This window comes from Ochotona curzoniae, unplaced genomic scaffold (genome assembly GCF_017591425.1).
Source record: "Ochotona curzoniae isolate NIBS_2020 unplaced genomic scaffold, NIBS_Ocur_1.0 scaffold_4506, whole genome shotgun sequence".
NCBI classification, from domain to species: domain Eukaryota; kingdom Metazoa; phylum Chordata; class Mammalia; order Lagomorpha; family Ochotonidae; genus Ochotona; species Ochotona curzoniae.
The window spans coordinates 78672798-78684696 of NW_024467119.1; positions in this window are offsets into that span (position 1 = coordinate 78672798).

Below are 11899 nucleotides of genomic sequence, written 5' to 3' on the forward strand. Positions count from 1 at the left end.
GGCAACATACACAATATCAATGGAGAGCTAAATATATTTATTTAGTTCTGATATTCAGGATAATTGCTAATTTCATTGCATGTGATATAATTTTTTTTTAAGGAAAGAACTCCAAATTTTACATACGTATCCTGAAACATTTACCAAAAAACTCACCAGTGATGGCTTATTTTTGCGTGTCCACTTGACGGGGCAATGGTGCCCTGTAATTTCACTGATAGCCAGTGTGAACGTCACTGTGAAAGAACTTTTAGATGTGACTGATGTTTCAATCAGTGGACTTTCAGCAGAGCGCCGTTTACATCCAGGTGAAGGTCTAAAAATTTCCAGAAGGATTTATGCTTCTGCCTACAGCATGGAGTCCCAGACTGTGTGTCAGGCCTTAGGAATTCAAAATCAAGACTCCCATCTGAATTTCCGGTTTCTATAATTACACGAGCCAATTCCTTCAGATCTTTCCTTCTCAATAGGTACATGATCCATCACATTAAAACAGATACAGAGATAAGACAGGTACAGATAGATAGAAATAAAGCTATAGACAGATGCGTGTTAGATAATTAATAGACAGATACACATAATTTTTATTTGTTTTGTCTCCCTAATCTATACATGACTTTTCTCTTTGGGACTTGGTCCAAATTAAAAGAAATCAGGGCTCAGGAGGCAGGGAGGAGAAGACTGGCAGATAATAGGGGCAAGATTGATCATGGATTAGTAGCTGTTGCATTTGAATAGTGGCCATTTTTAAAATCAGAAGTAATTGCATAGCAGTTGTTTGAGGAAGCAATTAAGATACCACTTGGCACACACATCACATATTTGAATACAGTGGGTTCAAATCCAACTCTGCTTCCATATGCTAACACATGCCCTGTGAGACAACAGGATGATGGTTCAAGTGCTTGAGTCCCAGACACCCACATGGAATACCTGGATGGAGTTCCCAGCCCCTTGGTTTTAGCTTAGTTTGGCCCAACCCTGACTGTTGGCAGGCATTTGGGGAGTAAACCAACCGAAATTTGTTTTTTTCTCTCTCTTCCCCATCTTCAAATAGGCTAAAGCACATATTTTTAAATTGTAAGTAATAATATCTAATTTTATTTATGTTCAACATTCTTCAAGAAAAAAATTAATAGCAACCCAAACAAAAAACAAACTGCCTCTTGATCCATATAGCAGTTTCTCAGGGTCTCTGCAAGGCGATGGGGCTCATACACGTAGATTTTAAATCCAGCTCTGTAGAAGATTTATAACTCTCCCCTCCCCTTCCCTCCGTCCCTTTCTCCTCTCTTTCCATCCTTTCCCTGCCCTCTCCCCAACCCCAATTTCATCCCCATTGGCTGCCCCTTGAGCAATAGTGCTAGCTCCTTGGCTGGGCTCCCAGCAAGCATCACAACAGCATTGCCAAACGCAGTGGGCCAGTTCCCCAGCAGGGCTGGCTTCTAGAAGCAACTGGGATGATTTTCAGAAACCCAAGCAGCTGGACCTTGGTGAGCACTGAGAGAACCTCTAGCATGTAGGAAGGTGCAGAAACCCAGTTAAGACCAGGCTGGGTGCAGACAGCTCAGCTCCCGAGAATAGATCTGGTTCTAGACTGTCCGAGCTTCTACCTAGTGCTGCTATCCAACACATTCTTGTTCCCCTGCATGGGAGAGAAGCCATGGCTGTGCTCATGGAAATCTCTTGCAATCATCTCTCACACACCCCAACAAACAGTAGCCACAGATCTCCCAGCCCCCTGGGACTATTCCAGGCACACTGAACATGACCCTGATAATAGCATGAGTAATATCCAACTTTAAATATTGAATGTTGGGGCCAACACTGAGGTACAAAGAGTTAAGCCACAGGGCATGACCTCAACATGCCATGTAGAGCACTGATCTGGGTCCCAGCTGTTCTGTTTTCAGTCCAGTTCACTGTTAATGTGTCTGAGCAGACATCAGAAAATGGCCCATGTCCCTGAGCCCCTGCCACTTACATGGGAGACCCAGATAATGCTCCTGGCTCCTGGTTTCTTCCTGGACCAATGCTGGCTATTGCAGGAGTTTGGGGAGTGAACCAACAGATGGGCGATTCTCTCTCTCTCTCTCTCTTTCAAACATAAAATTAATAACAATCATTTTAAAAGATTTAACATTACAAACTTGGCTGGGCATATTTAATTTTTTTCAGACTCCCTAGGAGGTAACCACTCTGCTAAACTTAGTGTGAGGTGTTATCATGCAACTTCTGCCTTTTAAAAAGATTTAAAAAAAAAGAGTGGGTGGAGTCCAGATTAAGTCTGAGTAGTGGCATGGTTGACTGGATCCCCCAACCACATGGCTGTGGCATGACTGTGGTATGCTCAGCAGTACTGGGGCATGGGGGGTACCCAAGCCAGCCCAGGCTTCCTGATGGGGATCCTAGCTCTCCACACACCACTGTTAGGTGGGGGAAGGATCCTGGGCTTGTCCTAGCCTAAGGTCCAAAAATGTGCTTGGTCCACAGCGACCATGCAAGGAACAGATCGCAGATGGCTCTGGGCTTGTCCAAGATCATGGCTCAACCCATTGCCATTATCTTGGTGGGCAGAGTCCAGGTAAGTCTGAGCAGTGGTACGAGTGCCAGATCAGGCTTCCTGCTGGGGATCTTAGCTCCCTAATCACCATTGCTAAGTGAAGGGAAGGTCCTGGGCTCATGGGCAGTCAGAACACCAACTGGTTCCAGGTTCCGCCTGCTGGTCACCCTACAGCGAGCTTTGGGGTCTTGGGGGAATTACTGCCTAGGGACATCTATGGATAAGACCACTCTATATGTAGGTAAGGAATGAATCCTGAGGAACACCCAATGACAGAGCCACTGTACTTGCAGATAAGCAAGGGACCTGAGACCTGGTGGTTTGGAGGAGAGAGACATAAAGATGTTTATGGGTCAGAATAATGTACCAGCCCACATGGAAGTCCTGGGCTGGGCTTGTTAGCATGGAACATGGCTGACCACCACATGCAAGCACACATGCAAGCTATGGTTGGGGTCTATCTGGTAGGGCTAGATCCCAGTACCTGATAGTGAGTGTCAGATCAGGGGATGGGTCACATTAGACTGGGCCATGCCACCAACCAGCATGCAAAAGAACCAAGTCTGGGGTTGAATTCTGTGGGGGATATGTGGGCCCAACCCTATGGAACTCAAAGTCCCGCTAGTTAGCTTGAGAGTTGGGATGGTGATGGGTTGAACTCTGGTGACCATGAAACTGACTGATGCTCAGCAGTACTGGGACTGGGAAAAAGCAGGGCAGGTCCAGGCTGCAGCACCTGCATGAGCATCTTAAAACAGGGTATGGGGCGGTCTGGGCTATACCAGTTCATACAAAGGCCAGGATGGATGAGGCCGGCCATGTTGGGTAAGGGCCAAGCACCTGCTGCTATGTGAGAGATCTGGATCTGGGAGTGGCCTTAGTCAGGTAATCTAGGAAACTCCCCTAGTGGGTCATAGCTCCCGCTGATAAGTATGTGGTCCAGGCCTGGGTGTTGAGCAGGCTGGGCAGGGTAGTGCCTTCCTTCGGCAAGTAGGTGAGTTGGTTTTGGAAGGGGGCAAACCAGGTGGGGCGAAGCAAGCCATAGCCTACTGGCGAGTGAAGAAACCAGGCTAGAGTGCAGGTCATTTTTGGCTAGGCTATCACACCTACTGTGTGCTAGGGATTTACATGTGCTAGGGATGAGAACAGACTGAACAGGATCAGGTTGCAGCACCCACCTGGGAGAGTTGGGACTAGGGCCAACTGGACCAGGCCAGGCTGCAGAATCCAAAGGCAAAGGCCAAGACAGGGGAGGGACTATGCCAAATTTGGTCAGAGCAACCATTGGCATGCACAAGATCTGTGGCTGGGGTCAGGCTTGGCTGGATAATTAAGAGGACACCCTGGCTGGGTTGTGAGTCCCACTGGTGAACGCAGGGGCCAGAGAAGGACTGCAGTCTGGTCTGGATATGACTTCAGTCTCCCTCCACTTGGGTGTGGACTGGACATGCAAGACTGGACCAGACTCCAGCACCCATTGGAGCTAGTGAGAACCAGGATGGTTAGGATGGGCTGGGCTAGGTCTCTGTCACTGCTGAGCCATGCGTGAGCTCTGTCTGGGTATGGACCAGATTTGGCTGTGTGGTAGTACCCAACAGTAATAACTGGAATAGGTGAGGGCCTGTCAGGAAAGACCACTGTTCCTGCTAGGACAGAATGTGGACTAAGTAGAACTGGCTCATGGGCCCACTGTTGTGTGCAAGATCTGGCATTAGGAGAAGTTCTGTTGGAGGAGCTTGGCAACTCCTCTATTGAGACACAGTCCCTGCAGGTGAATGCAAAACCCAAGAAAGGGAACAGCCCGGACTAGGTCAGGTTAAGGTACCCATGGGCTTACCTTTGGCTCAGGTCTGGGGCAAGCCAGACTGGGTCAGTTCACGTCACCTGCCAACAAATACGAGAGCCAGAATGGTGTGTGGGTCATGCTACGTCAGGCCACAATACCAGCCAATTCACATTATAATTGGAACAGGGGGCTGGCTGAGCTGGCTAGGCTGTAGTTCCTACCAGCATGAGCTGGAACTAGGGGTGTGCCAGGCTGGCCAAGCTACAGCACCCACTGGGCAAATGCCAAGGCGAGGCAGATTATACCAGATTGAGCCACAGTGCCCAACTAGCACATGTGAGACCCAGGGGAGAGTGGGGAACCCAGAAGGGGGGCTTCCAGGCAGCTCCCCTGCTGGGCCACCATTCCCATTGGTGAGCGTGAGAACTGGGATCAGGGACAGAACAGGTCGGGCAGGGCATGTACACTGGATCGAGGACAAACCAGGCTGGGCAGACTGTACCTACTGGTACATGCATAAGTCAGAGAGGGTGAGGGTTGGTTGGCTTTACCGCAGTATCAGCTAGCAGATGCTGACACAAGGAGGGGAAACCCTGGGAAGCTAAACTGCAGTACCACCTGGAGAGTGCAAGATCCGGGAGTGGGAGTGGGCCCAGCAAGGAAACAGTGGGCACCTCCCTCTTGGGTTGCCACTCTGACTGGTGAAAATGAGAACCAGGACTAGGACAGGCATGGCTAGACAGAGGCTGGCACCCACCAGCACATGTGCAGGCTGGATAGTTGGGATGGTTGGGTTGAACAAGGCTTCAGTGCCCATTGACATGTATAAGAGCTGAATGGGATGTGGGACAGCCTGGATCAGTTTGCTGTAAAAACTGGCAATCACAGGAACGAAGGCAGGAGACAGACCTGATGGGCATTATTGTGGGGTGCTCTGCTTAGGCTTCAGCTCCCACTGGTTTGCGTGGGGGCCAAGTGTGCAGTGGGCAGGATCGGGTTGGGCTGCAACACCCATTAGTTTGCACAGATATCAGGGCTGGGGCTGGAGACAGAACTGACTGAGCAATTTGCACTAAGAGTGTGCACATAGGCCAATTTGGGCAACGGACAGTGCCAGACCCTGTATTGACAACTACACACAAGAATCAGGTCTGGGGAATCACCTCAGATGAAGTTTCTTTGGGAATCACCTCAACTGAAGCGCTAGACTTAGAACTCCAACCATGAAGGAAATTGCAGAGCAGTGGACAGCGTATATAGGTGCACATGGAGGATATGGCAGTACACTGGAGCCTGCAGAGAACACCTGGTACTGTAACAGAGGATAAAGGACAGAACAAATTGATGAATTACCCAACCAAGAGTTGGAAGTGAACACCAAGGTAAATAGAGACTCTAGGGTGGACTATGTCAGTCAGTGGAGTCTGCAGAGATTTCATTGTGATTGATGTGACAAGATTGGCAGTGATACAAAACTGTTGAACTATCAGAATCATTTGAGCTGGACCCTCGGAGCATGCCCCACATCGGGGACCCTGGGATGGGTGGGGACTGGATGTGACCTCTCCCCTTATCTTCCCCTCCCCGCTGATACAGAAAGGAAAAAAGAGAATGTGAAAAGAATCTTCTCACCCACTTTGCTCTAACCCTTGACCCTTAGTGCACTGATCAAATATGTAAAAATTACCAAAAATAAAAGTCATACAGTTTAAAAAGGAAAAAAGAGATAAGTAGGGTATTTTCAAATTATCATGGATTTTAAACACATATTTATCTATGTGTTTTATTTGAAAGTGGGGGAAGAGATAGATAGATAAATAGATTGATTGATCTGGTTTGCTTTCCAACCTGGTTTGCTTTCCAACCTGGTTCGCTCACCATAACAGGGGTAAAGTCAAAGCCAGGAACCAAACCCTCCATGGCGTCTCCCGAGGGAGTGCAGGGACCCAAGCACTTGAACCATTGTTTGCCATTCTCTGCCTCCCAGAGTACACAACAGCAGGAAGCTGGGTCAGCAGAGCTGAGACTGAAGTTCACACCTTTGGATACGGGATGTGGAAATCCCAAAAGGCATCATCAACTATGTTGAACACCCTCCCCACCACAATTTTAAAATGATTGCACCCTGTACGCCACCGTAAATGCATGAAGTAGAATTGCCATGTCCCAGAGCTGAACAAGTGTTACTAGGCTGAAGGCATCTTGTGCCACTCACTTGTTGGACATATCCTTCCAGTTTTAGGATTTATTCACACTGATGGGCAAAATTTCCTTTTTTATTTTAAGTTCGATTTCTCATGATACATTTCCTTAGGCACCGGGGTTCCCCTTCCATAGCTGGACAAGTTCTAGGTATAAAGCTAAATACATGGCTGTGGTGTAAACAGGTTATTGGAGGTTAAAAATAAGCTGAAGTCAGGAATGTTGGTGAGCAGTGGACCACTGGCCAGCACCTTTACCTTCCCATACATGGTTTCCCCCATATTATTAAAATTTAGCAAAGTCATTGTGCTATTTAAGTGTATCATGACATTGTAGGCACAAACAATGGTGAAAGCCAAGCATCCTATTGTCAAGATGTATTTAACAGCTTCATTGGGAATCCATCTTTTTCTTGCAAGTAGAGATGCATATTGTACTGTATCTTCCCTTCTCGGTATGTTAGTCTCCATTATACAGATCCTCTAGATAAATACATGCATATACATGTTTATCTATATATCTGTTGATCTTGTATTTTGCATGAAGCATGCCTTATAAGGACAAAATCCTTATACCTTTACTTTCCCATTGCTAAGTCGGGTTCCATCACATAAATATATCGATATTTATCGATGCCTGATTTCCATGCAGATATGTAGTTATTTCATATTTTTCTCCTCTACACCAAGGGTGGGTTAGACATCCTTGCAGTGTCCTGGCACATGGCGGAGGTGGGCTCTGCTTCATTGCATCAGGACCCTTCCACCCTGCACCCTGCTCACCTCACACAGCAGTCCTCACAGCCCTGTTCTGCCTCCTTCCACGGGTTAAGAATTTGCTCTCGTCTCCCTAGGCAAAGTAGAGAAGAGCACGATGCAGCTGCGTGAGGTGTACAGGAGGGAGTCACCCCGTGGCAAACTATTTCCGCGTAAGGTCTTCCTGGAAGAATGGGGCTTGGGGAACTTAGTTATCTGAATAATTGCCCTGTCTAGACTCCACTGCCACTTCCCTGAAGCTCTTGACAGTATCCAAAAGGAGCCAGTGATCACAGAGCACAGTTAAATATAGACATCTAGGAATAAAAGGCCTAATTAAGAACCAGGAAGTTGCTCTTGGGAAATGAACAGAGTTTGCCAAGGCGTCCTTAGCAGTGCCAAAGCCAAATTTGGCAGCCAAACACTGACAAGGGCCCCCAAGTCGGAGAGCCCCCAGTTGAGGGGTGTGGGCATGTGCACCCCCTCCATTGCACGCATGTACACACACACACACACTCACACACACACACACACATACTCTAGAGTTGGCTTGCTTGCTACCTGAACTTTCTCCAAGTCACTCCTGCGATACTGGGGAAGTGAAGCAGGACAAGGCAAAGCTGGCTTGGATTTTATTCTGGGTCAGAAATGCTCTATTTTCCCTAAGCTACGAATTTTCAAAGCTGGAAAAACCCTCCTAATTGAGAATGCATTTCTGACCTTGACACCTGGGAAGAACCAGCATTTACCTTTATGTCATCTATGAGAGAAATTCACCTGCCTCTGTGAGGTAGTTTTGTAAGGACATCGTTTCCAGCCTGTTGCGACAGCTGCTGACCACCACGGCTACACCCTGCCACGAAGGCCACTGGCCACGACACTCCAGTGTTATGTGAGGGCCATTAGCCACCATGACTCCAGCCTGCTGTGCCTGTCATAAGGGCCACTGGCCACCATGTCTCTGGCCTTCTGTTAGGGCCACTGGTCACCATGGCTATAGCCTGCCACAAAGACTGCTGGCCACCTTGCCTCCAGTTGTTTCATGAGGGCCACTGGCCACCAGGCTCCAGCTTCTCAGTGTCTGGTGAAGCTTCTTATTCCAGCTAGCATAGCTGGACAAGTTCTAGGAATAAAGCTAAATACATGGCTGTGGTGTAAGCAGGTTCTAGGAGGTTAAAAATAAGCTGAAGTCAGGAATGTTGGTGAGCAGGCTTCAGAAGCTCACCAAAAGTATACATTATCTTTTAATTCCATTTTCATGAACTCCCTTCTATTCTTCATACAAACATATAAAAGATTGGGGCAAGATGGAGTAGCTCAGTGGTTTTAGCCACACAGGGGATGCCTGTATTCTGTATCATACTGCATGGGTTCAAGTCCCGCCTCCGCTTCCAGGGCAACTTCCTGTTAACAAGCAACCCAGAAAACGGCAGGGCTCAACTATTTGAGTTCCTGCATCCTACATGGAAAAAAGTTTTAAATAAGTATATAAATGCATATACATACGTACATGAGATTCTTTTTAAAGATTGATTTATTTATTTGAAAGTCAGAGCTACACACAGAGAGAGAAACAGAACAAGAGAAGAGAGAGAGAAATCTTCCAACCCCTGAATTTCCAGTTGGCTGCAAGGCCAGGGCTGGGCTAGGCTGGAGCCTGATGCTTTATTCAGGCTTCCCACAGGTGTGCAGTGTCCCAAATACTTGGCTATATTTTTTCTGCAAGGAGCTAACTATATCAGCAGTGGAGCAATTAGAACAATAATTGTTAAGGTTAGTCAAGAAGTCAGCTTGCATTTACCTGTCCTGTGATGGGTTTATATTCTGATGCCACACGCTAATCTTTCATTGTTTCAGATAACAATTTCATACAACTCAAATGGTTTCATGTGTTCCATTGCATTCATTGGATATGTTTCAAAATTTAGGATTTGAAACAGTTAAACTGATATAAACCTAGCTCATAGTTTTAAACTACAGTGATATTTACTCTGACAAATGTTGAAACCTGACAATTTTTTTACATCTAAGCTTGAAAGCCCCATTATTCCAACTGGGGTTTCTAACTGAACTCACAACCTGCTAGGTTGGGAAAGATGATAACTACGTTATGTTTTGTTATCCAGACTTCAACAAAGAGAAGCCTAAGTGCCAGGCTGTACTTCAGACACCTGATGAATTCTACCTTCTACCAGGAACCTCTAGAACCCCCCACTGCTGCTGTTATTCAACAATGCCCCCTTTCAGCTCCAAACAGCTAGAGTGGTCACTGCCCCTTTTCACTAACAGCAGTTGGGATTCATTCCTCTGTTTGGAAATGTGAGGAATCAGATGGGATGATAGGCACTTCTGGTCCCTGGGGAAGCTACCTTGTCTATTGGCCATTCAGCAGTAATAAAGAATTAATGACCGAAGTACAAGAAGGCCTGGCTAAGAGAGAAAGAGAACTCAAGCCATCTTTTCAAAAGGACTCTTAATAACCCCTCCCTCCATTCCTGTGTCATCCACTCAAATGTAAAAAAAAAAAAAAATTTCTCTAATCAAACCATTAACCAGTTTCTTTTACAGGACTAGGGGCATCCCTCCATCTCCCCTTCCTCCCACCAGGCTGCAACCACTGCCAAGAGAAAACTCAGCTTGAAGAAGCCATAGAGAACAATGCCCCCTTTTCCTTTATATATAACAAAAGGGAGGGATGTGAGGAGTTATTAGAATATCCCACCCTGGACCTGGCGCCATTTCTTCTTCCTCACATCTCACAAATTCGCACCAGTCCAGCCATCCACCAATCAGATGTAACCCCGCATTTCACCTGAGACTCCCACCCCCAATCTCCCAGCCCCTTCCCCAACTCCACCCACTTACCTGTCATTCTTAGACAATCATTTGTGACAGTCTCAGGCACCAGTTCCCTGGGGCCTGCCCTCAATCCTTCTCAATCCCCACTCTACACACCTTGCAGGCTCACCAGAATGACATACAGGCCCCCAGGTGCAGTTCTCTAGCTCTTTTTTCCTCTGCCCCTACCTCCCTGCGCCCCTACCCCTGCTTCCTCCCCTTTCCTCCTCACCTTCCCATCACCCTGTCCTGTTCCTGCCCTGCTAGAAGAAACCTAAGATAGCTTGTTGTCTGGTGTTTTTGGTAAAAGAATCAGGCTGCAGGGAATTAGCTGCGTGTAATAATGTAAAAACTAGAACTTTAACTGTTTTGAGTAACTAGCAGCTGGGATGACCCAAACCCAGAGCCAGGAGCTTCTTCCGAGTCTCCCACATGCAGACAGCAGAAATGGCCCAGGAGCTTCATCCTGGACTCTCACATGGGTGCAGGGTCCCACAGACTTGGACTCTCCTGCATTACCTTCCTAGGTCATTAACAGGGAGCTGAATTAAGAAATGGAGCCATTGGTGTTGTAGGGTTTTTGACATCGAATACAGCAGCAACCTCAATTCTTGCAGAAAGAATTTTCATGTGGACACAATGTAGTTTTAAAGCAAGATTTATTAGAAAAGCTGAGAAGAGGAGCTCCCATCCTAGTGATGGGAGGAGTCTTTGAAAGAATCCGTACCTCCTGACATAGTGGCAGGAGGATGAAAGAAAAAGACCCGAGACCTCTGCCAAAGAGGCAAGAGGAAAAAAAGAAAAGTCCAGAGGAGGAAAGAAAGACCTGTATTAATGGTGGAGATAGTATCTTTTAAAAGTTCACCTCAAAGATGTTTCTCCACAAACAAAGGAGAATTCCTGGTTTCTATGGTACCTGACCCTGGAACAAAAGGTCCAAAGGTGTTACCAGCCGACTGCCTCAGTCCCTTTTTATTGATAAAGAGGCCAGTCTAAAACTACCCCCTTGGGAACGGCCAGAGATGGAATTGGGCTGGCACTTCAGGTGGCGAATTGGTATATCAGTGTCACCCTTGTCTCTTGGGGAAGTGTGTTCTTGATATGTTAAAATATGCACTTGTCTCTTGGGAGAAATGTGCTCTGGTGAATACAGGACATGGTGGGGGAAAATATCATTTTATATTTGAGAAGAAAATGGCACAGGGACCCAGAATGCCCTAACTGCCCCCTACCCAGTCTAACTCCTCACACATTGGGACTTGAATCAGCACCCATAGGAGTTGCCAATACTGCAGGCAGAGACTTAGCCTGCTACACCTCAGCGCGGCTCCCACAAGGTTTTACGGGGCTCCTCTCGGCTGCTCTGGCATTACAATATATCAGCTGAGCAGCTGTCCCGGAGAGCACATACTCTCTTCCAGAAAATTGTGCTGACCCTGCTCTCTGTCTCCGCTGATCATCTTGAGCCTTCTTAGATGAAACAATGGCTTCATGTCATTAAGCCTTGAAAAGCCCAACTTTCCAAAGGTCCACCATGGCCCTGGCACTTCAGATGTTTTGTAGTAGTAATATCAAAGGAACAGAGCTGGGGCTATGGCATAGCAGGCTAAACCTCCACTTTGTGGTGCCAGCATCTCATATGGCGGCTGGGTTGTGTCCCAGCTTCTCTACTTCTCTCTCTGTGTATATAAGGAGAGAAAATCAATTTATTGTCCATCATTATATGTCATACAAAAATCTAGAAGTAGTATATTT